The sequence below is a fragment of the Enhydra lutris genome, unplaced genomic scaffold (assembly GCF_002288905.1).
Source record: "Enhydra lutris kenyoni isolate GAN:26980312 unplaced genomic scaffold, ASM228890v2 scaffoldscaffold77, whole genome shotgun sequence".
Taxonomy (NCBI): Eukaryota; Metazoa; Chordata; class Mammalia; order Carnivora; family Mustelidae; genus Enhydra; species Enhydra lutris.
The window spans coordinates 5601651-5613823 of NW_019154161.1; positions in this window are offsets into that span (position 1 = coordinate 5601651).

Genomic DNA, 12173 nt, shown 5'->3' on the forward strand with positions numbered 1-12173 from the left:
AAGGGACGTCAGGGGGAGGGGCGGGTAGGGCGGGGCCGCCGAGACCCCGCCCTCTGCCGCCGGCCCTTAAAGGCGCAGGCCCGGGCTAGCCGGGGGCTCTGGGGGTGGAGGCAGGTCTGGGCGCGTCGGTAGCGAGCGTGTTCTCACAGGAGAGCAGAGATTCACCGGAAGAGAAGGGGAGAGAAACGCCACGGCAGAGCGCCAGAGACGCGGAGGAAGATACCGAGAGACGCAGAGAGAGGGAGAGACAAAGAGACACAGGAGAGAGGGACAGACGCGAGGAGAAGCCCAGACACACAAAGAGATGTCAACGGAGCCAAAAGATCGGAGCGACAAAAAGAGAAAGAAAGAGGGAGAAAAACAGGGAAAGAGACGCACGCAAAGAGAAATTCAGAGAGAACAGAGACACAGAGAGCGACAAAGCCTGAGAGACGCACACACGGAGACTGAGGGAGAGGCAAAAAGAGACAAAGAGAGACAGAGACTCAGAGACCTGTGAACAGAATGGAGACAGAGACGGAGAGAAGCCCCCAGGGACGAGAGCCAGGCAGACGGCGTGGTCCCCATTCTCCCTCCCAGCCCACCCTGTCTCCAGTCTTGGGGCCCAGGAAGTTCTTGCTTGGGAGCGTAGTATTAATGGTGCTGGGGGCACAGGGTGCTGGGGGCACAGTGTGCTAGGCAGAGCCACCGCCAAAGCCTGACCACCACCTCTAGCGATGCTGCCTCCCACTTCCCAGAACACTCCAGAGCCCAAGGTTGTGGCAGCCGGTTCCTCTCCGTGCATCCCATCTGGGGTCTGAGGACTCTCCCTATCGCTCTGTGACGCAGAGCAGAACCTCAGTTTCCCAATCTATAAGGTGAGGGAAGGATCGACATGCTGCCTTCCTGGCAGGGCTGAAGCAGGTGCCAAAGAGCCCTGTGTTAAGTATTCACCTGCAGGGATCAGCAGCTGTTGGGATGGGCAAACTGAAACCACAGAGGCAAGGTCTTCGCTGAGGTCATCCGGAACTGTGGGGACCATCCATGCCGGGGTGGGATGAAAGAAAGAGGGGCATTGCACAGCCCATCCTGGCCCCAGTATCCTACAGCCCTTGGATGGATGGGGTCCTGCCCTGCCCCTGTCTGACTGATCATCTTCTCGAGCCTCGGTTTCCCTTTCTAAAATAGGGGTGTGATGCTAACAGCAGCGTGTTGGGAGTCAGCCCGAGTGAGCCGACTGTTAAAGTCGCAGGAATCTTGGAACTGGTTGTTAAACAGCCATTATAAAAGATTAAATTATGCAAACACATAATTAAATAAATTATATCGAAAACAAAGGGAATAAATACTCATCATAACCTAATGGTTTTACTACATTTTACTATTATCTGTGATCATAGGTTATTTACATCTCTTGTACGTTCATAGAGATACAACCGTATAACGTGCTACTGCACGTCTCTTCCCCCCACCAAAAACACTTTCAGGGACATCACTGTAGCTTGACATCACCGAATTCAAGCTGGAATTAGTCATGGTGGGGATATTTACACCGTGGAAATTGGCAAACGCCACAGATAAAGGCTCCCCTGCCCCCAGCCCCCCAGAGAGCTGGTTGTGAAACACTGACCAGCTCATCTACCACTGGTTGAAACTCTCAGGTACATAGACAGAGGCTTCCTTTGTGCCAGGCTCTGAGCCCTTTATCCTTTCTGCCACCCTGTGAGGTTGGACCATGATTATCAGCCCCACTTACACATGAGGGAACAGAGAGCCTAAGAATTAAAAAAAAAAAAATCACATGGTGAAGGTCACATGGCTGGTGAGCGGCAGGACTGAGATTTGAAATGGAGGGCTTCCAAACTCTGGAACTTGGGCTCTTAACCACTATGGCTTCCTGTCCCTTCAAAATCATAGCAGCAACCTCAGTGTGCGGTACATTAACGAGACTATATGCATTTGAACAGATTAGAACTTTTTAAGCGGATGACATTACTGTTATTACTCAGCAGATGGTACCCAAGGAGTGTCGGGGATGGTGGGACACCGAGAGGGAGCAGTTCAGGCTGGTGTTCTGGAAGTTCTGAGATCCTGAGAGCTCTGCTGGGTGAGAGGTGGGGTCTTGGGGATGGGTTCGGGGAGCTGAGTCACTCCTTCCCAGGATTAGAAGGGAAAGCTGCAGTTCCCCCAGGCACCACGAGGGGGCAGCAGACCACCTCCCTACACACACCTGACCTCCACCACACCTCAGGCCCCACCCTGGTTCTCCAGACCCCAGGACCCGCCCCACCCCAGATGCGGGGACTGAGGCTAAATGAAGTTGGTTGCGGGGGGAAGGCTACAAAATGATGAACCTTAAAAACAGGACGCTTAGCCAAAGTAGCCCGACGCAAAAGACTCTATGGTTCCTTTTCTGTGGAATGTCCGGAATAGGGAAATCCACGGGGCTGGAAGCAAAGGAGAATGGGGAGGGGCTGCTAACGGGGTTACAGGTCTCTTTTTGAGGTATGAAAATGTTCTGGAATTAGATAGTGGTGACAGATGCTGCATCCTTGTGAATATACTCAAAACCACTGAACCTTAAAAGGATGAATTTTAGGGGCGTCTGAGGGGATCCATTAAGCAACCCACTCCTGATTTCCGTTCAGGTCATGATCTCAGGGTGGTAAGATTGAGCCCTGTGTGGGGCTCTGCTGGGTGTGGAATCTGCTTAAGATCTCTCTCTCTGCCCCGGGATGGTGGGGGTGAGGGCTCAGTGGGTTAAGTGTCTGCCTTTGGCTCAGGGCATGATTCTAGGGTCTTGGGATGGAGTCCTGCATCAGGCTCCTTGCTCAGTGGGAAACCTGTTTCTCCTTCTGTCTGCGGCTCCCCCTTGCTTGTGCTTTCTCTCTCTGACAAATAAGTAAGTAAACTTTTTTTTTAAAGAATTTTAATTTATTTATTTGACAGAGAAAGAGAGATCACAAGTAGGCAGAGAGGCAGGCAGAGAGAGCGGGTGAACCAGGCTCCCTGCTGAGCAGAGAGCCCGATGATGCCGGGGCTCGATCCCGGGACCCTGAGATCATAATTGGATCATAACCCAAGTTAAGCAGAGGCTTAACCCACTGAGCAACCCAGGAGGCCCAGTAAGTAAAATCTTAAAAAAAAAAAAAAAAAAGGCGCTCTCTCTGCTTCTTCCCGACAAAGGGCAAATTTTATGGCATGTGAATTATATCTCAATAAAAAATTAAATTAAAAAAGAGAGAAGGAGCGCTGAGAGCTATCACCACCCACAACAGACCAGCTGGTTCCAGCCAGAGCTACTCACCCTCTTCTGATTACCATGATCCACAGTGACCTGTGGAGAACAGGGTGTCCTCCGCAGCTCCTTTCCCAGGGCTCATTGTCTAGCAAATCCAGTCCTTGATCTGAGGCCTTCAGACCTTGCAGTCTTAACCCCTGACCCACTTCCCCCAGCCTCAGTGTCTGCAGAGCCCTTCCTGGGGCCCGGAGAGAAGCAGGGATTCCTGAGCGCAGCCCGGACCCTAATCCCACACCAACCCCAACTTTGCCTAGGCAAGTGATCCCTTGTCCCAGGCCTAACACCTGGGATGCTGTGCCTGAGTTCTAAACCTAAAACCTTAAAAAGAATCCTAATCCTGCATCTAACACCACCCAATCGCCAATCCATTCGCAGCCACCCCACCCCCGCACCTGCCATATGCATCCCCAGTTTCCAGATTAGAGCTCCTTAGCTCTAATCCATCCCCATGTGTGCGCCTGGTTAATAAATCTTTAGTGAGCACCTACTATGTGCTAGGCATGTATCTCGGGATATAAAGATGAACAAGGTAAGCAAACCCTGCTTTGAATTCCCATTCCAGTGGGAGAGTCAGAAACTCTACAAGGAAGGAACACCTGGGTGGCTTAGTCAGTGAAGCATCTGCCTGCAGATCAGGTCATGATCTTGGGGTCCCAGGATGGAGCCCTGCTTCGGGCTCCTAGCTCAGCGGGAAGCCTGCATCTCCCTCTGCCTGCTGCTCCCCCTGCTTGTACCCTTTCTCTCTCTCTGACAAATAAATAAATAAAATAGATATTTCTAAGACTTTATTTGACAGAGAGAGACAGCAAGAGAAGGAATGCAAGTAAGGAGAGCGGGAGAGGGAGAAGCAGAGCCCTATGTGGGGCTCCATCCTGGGACCCCCGGATTATGACCTGAACCAAACAGATGCTTAACAACGGAGCCATCCAGGCACTCCTAAATAAATAAGATCTTTTAAAAAAAAAAAAAGAAAAAAGGAAAAAAAAAAGAAAAAAGGAAAAAAAAAAAGAGCTCTACAAGGGAGTCAGAGAAATCTTATCCTTCAAATTGAGGAAGGTGACATAAAGGAATGGACAAATGGGAGCCAGTCCCTGGGGGAGAGAGGGGATGGGGGAGGTTATGGAGAAGGGCTTCTGCTGCTCAGGGAAAATCTCCTTTGAGGAATGGATGCTGGAGCTGAGGTCAGGATAATGTTGAAGGAGGGAGCCATGCAGGACCCCGGAGACCAGGCCTTTCAGGCAGAGAGGACAATTCCAAAGCCGTGCCCAGTGCCACCCACTTTCCGCCTCTAATCCCAGCTTCTGGACCAGCAGAACCTTCGTCCATGTCTCTACTCCAGAGCAAAGACCCCAGAGGAGAGTTCTGGGCCCGTGTCCAGCATTGGGTGTCTCCCCAGGGTGCCCAGGATGGTGTTGTCACCTTGGAAGGCGTGAAGAGCCTGCGGGGGAGGGGGGCAATTCCGGGGGAGGGTGGGGGGGCTGGACTGAGGCCTTGTCCTTCCCAGCCCAACCCCAGCTTGGCCTAAAAGGGCAGACAGATAAAGAGTCCTTCCCGCCCCTGGCCCCAGAGAGGGAGGGGTTTCCTGACAGGAAATTGACCTCCTCTCCCCCCCCCCCCCCCAGTTCCAAGCTCTCAGCATTTCTGGCTCATGTGTCCTCAGGGCAGAACAGCAGCAGCAAGGACAGAGGGACTGCACTGAGTAGGAGGTAAGTGTGCCGGAGGAGGGGGGCAGGACCCGCATGCCCACCCCCCCATCTGGGCCCCCCTGGATTTGGGCTGGACGGCAGCTGTGGGGGGAGAGGAGGTGAAAAGAGAATGTGGGGTCTGCCCTTAGGAGGGTGAGTGAGAGGGCAGGAGGAGCGGAGAGCAGGGAAGAATTTGGGGACCCTGGGGATCCACAGAAACGTCGAAGAAGCAGGGAGAGCTTGGACCATTAACGGAAACCGGAGCCATGGCTGGGTCTGATGCCCTCTGAGTTCAGGTGGGAAGACGGGCCAGAGAGGGCTGGGTGCTTTGCTCCATCCCCAAGAGATGGGGGCTTGGAGGTGGGAGAGAAGACAAGGCTGGGATGGACAGGGAGCAAGAGATGGGGTTCCGAAGGAAGATGTGCATGAACTTGAAACAGGCTGATGACAGGATTTTTGGGGGGCAAGGTCTGGAGGAGGGTGGTGTGGTTGGGGTCCAGTGCGGACACAATGTGTGAGGGCTGTTCTCTGATACAGACTTGGGGACTGGAGGTGCTGAGTTCTGAAAACGGGTCAGGCTGCTTGTGGAGGATTTAGGGCTTTGGGGAAAGGCTGGCAGCAGAGGAGGAGAGGGAAGGGGGAGGGGGAGGAGCCGGAGCCCAGAGAGGGAAGCTGGTGGCCAAGACATCCTGTGGGAGGTCGGGAGGCTGGGGGCTTGAGGGATGCCTCGGAAGTGAGTCAGGGGCCGGGCACCAGGAGGCAGATGAGGGGGCCCGAGGGGGCAGGATGTCGGAGCCCGTCTGCAGAGGCGGGTGTTGGAGCCAGGAAGGGGAAAGACGAGGGGGCTGTTTTTCAGGTGGGGTCTGATGGGGTCTGAGGATGTTCGGGATGGTTTGTGGGTATGGGATCCAGTCCAGGGATGGATGTGGCAGCCAGTGGGGGAGTGGAAAAATGCAGTTTGGGTAATGTTGAATTCTGTTAGAGAGAAGTTGGAGCCCCCTATTTTGAGGGGAAGGTGGGGTTTTGGGGGGGATGACAGAGGCAGTGCTGGGGGACAATGAAACCATTTGTGGGATGAAGCACAGAGAAGCCTGTTTGGAGAATGAAAGAGAAATCGGCGTGTGGCTTGTATGTGTGTGTGTGTGTGTGTGCGCGCACGCGTGTGTGTATGGGGGTGCTAGCATCGATTGTCCACAGCCCTGGGGGCTCCAGGCAAGGGTTGCCATGGTGACTGCCTCCCTGGGGGACAGGGGACCATGGAGACTGGAGAGAGGCTTGAGGAATAACAGCTGAGGTCTGGAGGCTGAAGTCAGGGAGGAAAGAAGGGGGTCTTCACCCAGAAAGGAGATGCTCTCGCTCACAGCCCTGCCCACTCAGGGCCCCCTTCCAGATGCTCCACCCACCACGCACACGCCTGCCCAATCCCGACCCTGTCCCTCACCTGCTCAGAACCTGTCCCAGTTCGAAACAACCTGCATGTCTGGTGCCGGTGATAGGAGAACGTGTGAACAGCCAAGAGCCAACGTGGCTTTGCTGTCGCCCAGCAGTGGAACAGTACGCAACACTTCAGGGATATCAACTAGAGCCACAGAGCGAGGCATGGCTCCATGTCACATGGCATGTGGCATGTGAGCCAAAAGCCAGCTCTCAGACAGCAAGTTGCTGGATACGCATGGTGTGATTGCATTTAGAGAGAGTCGGAGACCACTGGAAACAATACATTGTTTCTGGCTACAAACACTATGCAGAGGCATAGACTTGGATGGGGATTCACATTCCGGATGGTGCTTTCCTTGGGAGAGGGCTAGAGAATTCAGGGGCAGGGGAGGGTGTGTGTGTGGGGGGGCTTTGGTGCGTCTATAATGCTTGATTCTTAAAAAAAAAAAAAAAAAGTTAACCTGAACCAAATAGGACAAATGTTTGCATTAGATGCTGCTAGGATTGGAGGCACAGGGGGTGTTTGTTTTCTAAATTTTTCTGGATTTCTGAACGTTTGAACTATTTCATCACTTTAAAAAGTGCCCTTCTGTGGCTCCCCAGTGTCCTTGGGAAATAGCCCAAGTTCCTCCTCATGGCCCTTCGAGGCCTTGCATGGCCCGGTCTTTACTGATCTCTCCAGCTTGACTCCTCCTCACCCACAAGGAATGAGGTCCTTCCCTCCTTCATTTCCCGTTTAGCACCCATTCATTTCCTGAGTGCCAGCCCTGGGAGCTAGGGACACAGCGGTGACCGAGACAGCCTGACCCTGTCCTCTTGGGGTTTCACAGTCCAGCGGCGGGGACACAGACTCATCCCTAGACAGTCACAACTCAGGTTGGACAGGGCTGGGATGGGAGAAATCCTGAGGGGGCCGACTTGACTCAGCCTGGGCATCAGGGAGGGCTTCCTGGAGGAGGGGACTTTGGAGCTGGGTCCCAAAGCGGGGAGAACAGGTTTCCCCGTAGAAGAATCTACACAAATGCTGACACCTGGAGGAGCCCAGAGCAAGGAGGAGGAGAATGTGGGATAGCACTGGTGAGGGCACAGCTGGCAGGTGAGGGCAGCTGAATTTTGTCCCACAGGCACTGAGGAGCCATGCAAAGTGAAGAGAAGGATAGGGAGCAGGTTTATGCTTTAACAAGGACCTCAAAGGTGGGCTGAGGTGGGGCAGGACAGGACCCCAAAGACCAGGGAGGAAGTGGGGAAGCTAGAGGGCAGAGGGTGCTTGGACTGGGGCAAGGGGCCATGGAGAGAGTTGGAGATGAGGGACTTAGGAGGTGGGATGAGCAGATCTTGGGAGATTTCAAGCCCCAAGAGGGAAGAACTGGGTCTACCTTGGCCACCACTGTGTCCCCACTGCCTTCACCCGGCAAATACCCAGTAATTTTCTTTTTTTGGCAGGGGGAAGGGTAGTAAAATATGCATAATATAAAATTCACCATATGAACCACTTTAAAGCATACAATTCAGGGGCACCTGGTGCATTCACAATATTGTCAAGCACTATGTACCTCTGGAACATTTTCGCTTGTGAAAAGGAAACCTGTACCCATTAAGCAGTCACTCCCCAGCCCCCCTCTCCCAGCCCCTGGCCCCCGCTCATGCTCATCTCCTTTCTAGCTCTACAGATTTGCCTGTTCTGGACATTTCCCAGGAAGGTTTTCCTCAAGGAGTGAACAGGGTGGGGTAGAGCGGACAGGTGTGCTGGTGGGACAGGGGAGACGAGGCGGGTGCCCATGTGTGTGACTGGCCGTCTGGGGAGATGGTGGAGCCTGAGTCCCTAGGCAGCCTGTGCCCTTCATGGGCTGTGCCAGTTTGGGAAAGACACTTCCCCTCTCTGAGTCTATTTCTTCATGGGGTGGGAGGGTCCACAAAGATGATGAAGCCTCCAGGCAGGGAAAGGGTGGAATGCCAGTGCTCGGCGTAGAGGCAAAGAACTCCAGCCCCAGAATCAATAGGTCTGGGTCCAAATGCTGAGTCACTGAGTCACTGTGGGGCTGTCATCCGCAGAACGGGCATCATAATAGCACTAACCTCATGGGGTCGGCAAGTGCTCAGACCAGGCTCCGCATGCAGAGGCAGGATTACCAATCACCAACACCCCCCCCACTGCTGTCAATCCCTCTGAGGGTCTGTTATGTTTTCCCCAGGTCCCCGCCTGTCAAAATGCCCATCCTGAAGAATCTAGGGGTGGCCGACACTAAAGTGCCCCGGGCGGGGACCCTGCCCCTGAGGTCCTCTCGGAACCCTTTTGAGGAAGTTCCAGGATTGGAAGAAGAGGAGGTTGGGGAGCTGGGGACCCTGCCCAACGGAACATCTTGTCGCCGCCGCGCCACCCTGGAGAAGCTGGCTGGCCTGGCCCCCTTCCGGCTGGGCTGGACCCCTGGCCGGCGGGCAGGCAGCCCTGGAGATGGGCAGCCCCGCTCCTTCCTGGGCCGCGTGCTGACACCAGGGATACGCAGGAGCTCGGCAGACTTTGGCCTCCTGGCCAGGCTTCAGGGGACCCGAGCCCAGGGCGACGAGGAGGCGGCTGGGGAGGCTGCCCGGAGACTGGCCTTCCTGAGACTGGGACGCGGACCCAAGCCCCGTCGTGCATCTCTGGCCGAGAGGGTGGTGCCCGCCGGCGAGGCGGCCCCTGAGCCCCCTCCCAAGGTCCCTGAGCCCCCAAAGATGAAGGAGCCTCTGTCAGGTGAGTCGGGAACCCCTGCTCAGACCTGGCCTCCACCTGTGACCCTATCTCCATTCACTTCTCCAACTTCTGCCCACCCCCATGTAGGATACCAGTTCGCCCTCTGCAGTCCCCAGCCCCATCACCGAGCCCAGGCTCCAGCTCTGTCTCCACACCCACCCCCAATCCATCCCACTCACTACCCACCACCAGCTTCGACCTCACCCCCATGTCCTGTGATAAGCGAATCACCAACTTTGGTCCCATCCCCTCCCAATCCCTTCCAAATTTAACCTCCCGTCCATCTCCAAACTTGACCTTCTGCCCCTCCCTAACCTCCATACCATACCCCACCCACTTCCCATCCCCAGCCCCAACCCTGGCCTCAGACCCCCACGCCCACCTCAATCTCCTCCTTCACCCCCAATCTCTTCTCCTTCTCCATCCCACTTTGAACCCCAACCCTAAATCCATCCCAGTCCCAAACCCCAGCCTCCACCTTCAACTTCATCCCTACCTCAACTCATGTTCAAGCTTCATCTCAAACTCACCACGATGCCTAGTGCCTACCTTCCACCCGCATCTGCAGACTGCATCCCCCAAGGCCCGTGTTCGGTTCCCAGGGCCGCCGCAGTCAGCAAGTCCCACAAACCGGGTGGCTGAAACTGTTGAGATCTAGCCTCTCAGTTCTGGGGGCTAGAAGTCAGAAATCAAGGTGTTGCGGTGGGTCCACACACGCTCAGAAACTCAAAGGAGAGTCCTTCCTCCTCTTACTGTACCTAAAGCTCTGCCAGACAACCTGGGGGTTCCCTACCTTGTGATCACCCCACTCCTGTTCCTTCGTCGCCATGGGGCCTTCTCGCTGTGACCTCACAGCATCTCTCTTCTGTGTGTATCTGTTTCTGTGTCCAAATCTCCCCTTTGTATAAGAACACCAGTCACACTGGCTTGGAGGTCCCCCTATGACCTCATTTTAACTTGATCTCTCTATAAAGAACCCGTCTCCAGATAAGGTCCCCATTCGGAGATATGGGGAGGGGGGTTAGGACTTCACACATCTTTTTTCTTCGTTGGGGGGGGACGCGGTTCAACTCAAGACACCACCCCTGTTTGTACCCCCAGTGTCTTCTTCAATGCCCTTTTGGTTTCCACCCCACACTTATTCCAACCCCATCAGCCATCTCCACCTTGGGACACATCCACGTGCTTACCCCAACCCATCCCTCTGTCCAAACACCATCTTTACCATCCCTGTGCCTAACGCCAGGACAACTGCCTGCCCACCGGGCCGTTGCTGTCCCGCCTACAGCTGCAACGGGGTCCCTGATTTAGTCTCCCGCCCAACCCCCAGCCCCGGCCCATCTCAGCACCCACCTTCAACCCAACCCCAAGCTAGCCTCCCCCTTCATTCTTAATCCCATCTCCACCCCAACCTGGAGTCCCCATCCAAACCTCCCATTCCCAACCTCCGCCCACGTTCTTGGTCCCAGTTCAAGCCCAAATTTCATCTTCAAACTCACATCCATCTCCACCTTCTTTTCCTGCTCAATGATCACATAAATCCACCCTCCTCTCCACACCCCCCCCCAAACCCCAGATGTCATTCGCAACTCCTTTCCTGTCCCCTCTGTAGATGTCACCCCAACCTCACCCTCATCCCTTCCCTCAGTCCCATCTCAGTCCCATCCCAGAGGCCCCCAACCCTGGGTCTGCCCCCACCTTCATTCTCACTCCCAGGCCTCCCCCCAGGCAAGCAGCCTCAGCACTGGGGACCTCAGGAGAGCCCTTTCCGTGCACCCTCTAGGTCCTGGTGAGAGGCTATTTCAGGCCTGGCTCCCTGGGGACTGGGAGGGCACTTCAGGGAGGTGACGAGGGGGTGACTGGAGCCCCCGCCTTCTGGAAACAGATGGGCAGAAATAGCGCTGGCCGGGAAACAGTTTTTCTGCCAGGGAGGAAGTGGAGGGGGGTGGAGGTGTCGGGGGTAACCCTGGGCCACCGGGACCCTCCCTTTGCCTTCACTCAAAGGCCTCCCAACCCCATGGGGCTGGCTCTTGGGGGAGTCTTAGGTCACCCCCACAGCTATCCCATCCGCCAGAAGACCCCATCACTGGTCTTGCTAACCTCTCCCCACCTCCAAGCCTCCACTCTGCCCTTCTGATCCACTGCTTCTCTCCACCCTCTCCCCCTACCTGGCTCGGACTCACCTTCCCCCAACCCTCCCATTGCCCAGATCCCTTTCTCTAGGTCTGATGCCCTTTTCCTGTCCTTGCCCCTCAAGTATCCTGACCCCTTCCTATATCATAAGCTACTCACCAACATCCTCTCCCCCCCCCCCCCCACCCCCTCCCTTCTGCCTCAATCCCTTACCCCCAACTGGCCAGACTACTCCCCATCCTCCTCCCCCTCCCACCCTCTTCTTAGTCTCCTGATGCTACTCTGGTCCTTTGACCTACTTCCCTTATCCGGACACCTATCCCATCGCCCACCCTCCTCTGTCCATCCCTAACCATCTCCAGTCCTCTCCCCCAGGTCCTAGCCATCTCCCTCCTTCCTCCCTCAACCTGCCCCCGCCTCCCTCTCCCGACTCCCTTCCCTCAACTCGTTCTCCTGGAACGTTGCAGGACTCCCTTCTAGGCCCGTCATCTCCCCCTCCCTACACCCCCTCCTCCCCCAGCCTGCCGGCCGGGTTCCCTCCCCCTGACCTCCCGCTCTGCCCCCACAGTGCTGGAGATCCTGAGCCTGATTCAGCAGCGCGAGCTCGCGCGGGCCGACGAGCACATCTTGGAGCTGGAGGCCGAGGAGCTGGCGTCGTCGGGGGGCGGCGGCGCGCCCGGGCCGCCCGGGGCCGAGGGCGCAGGCGGGGGCCGCCGGGCGCGGGACGTGGCGCTGCTGTACGAGGCCCTGCAGCGCGAGCTCTGGGCGCTGGTGCGCGAGACGCTGGCGGGCCCCGGGCCGGGCGCGGGCGCCGGGGCGGGCGCCGTGGCGCAGCTGGGCCAGGTGCTGCTGCAGGAGGAGGCGGCCGACGGGCGCCGGGGGCCGGGGGCCGCCCGCAAGCTGCGCG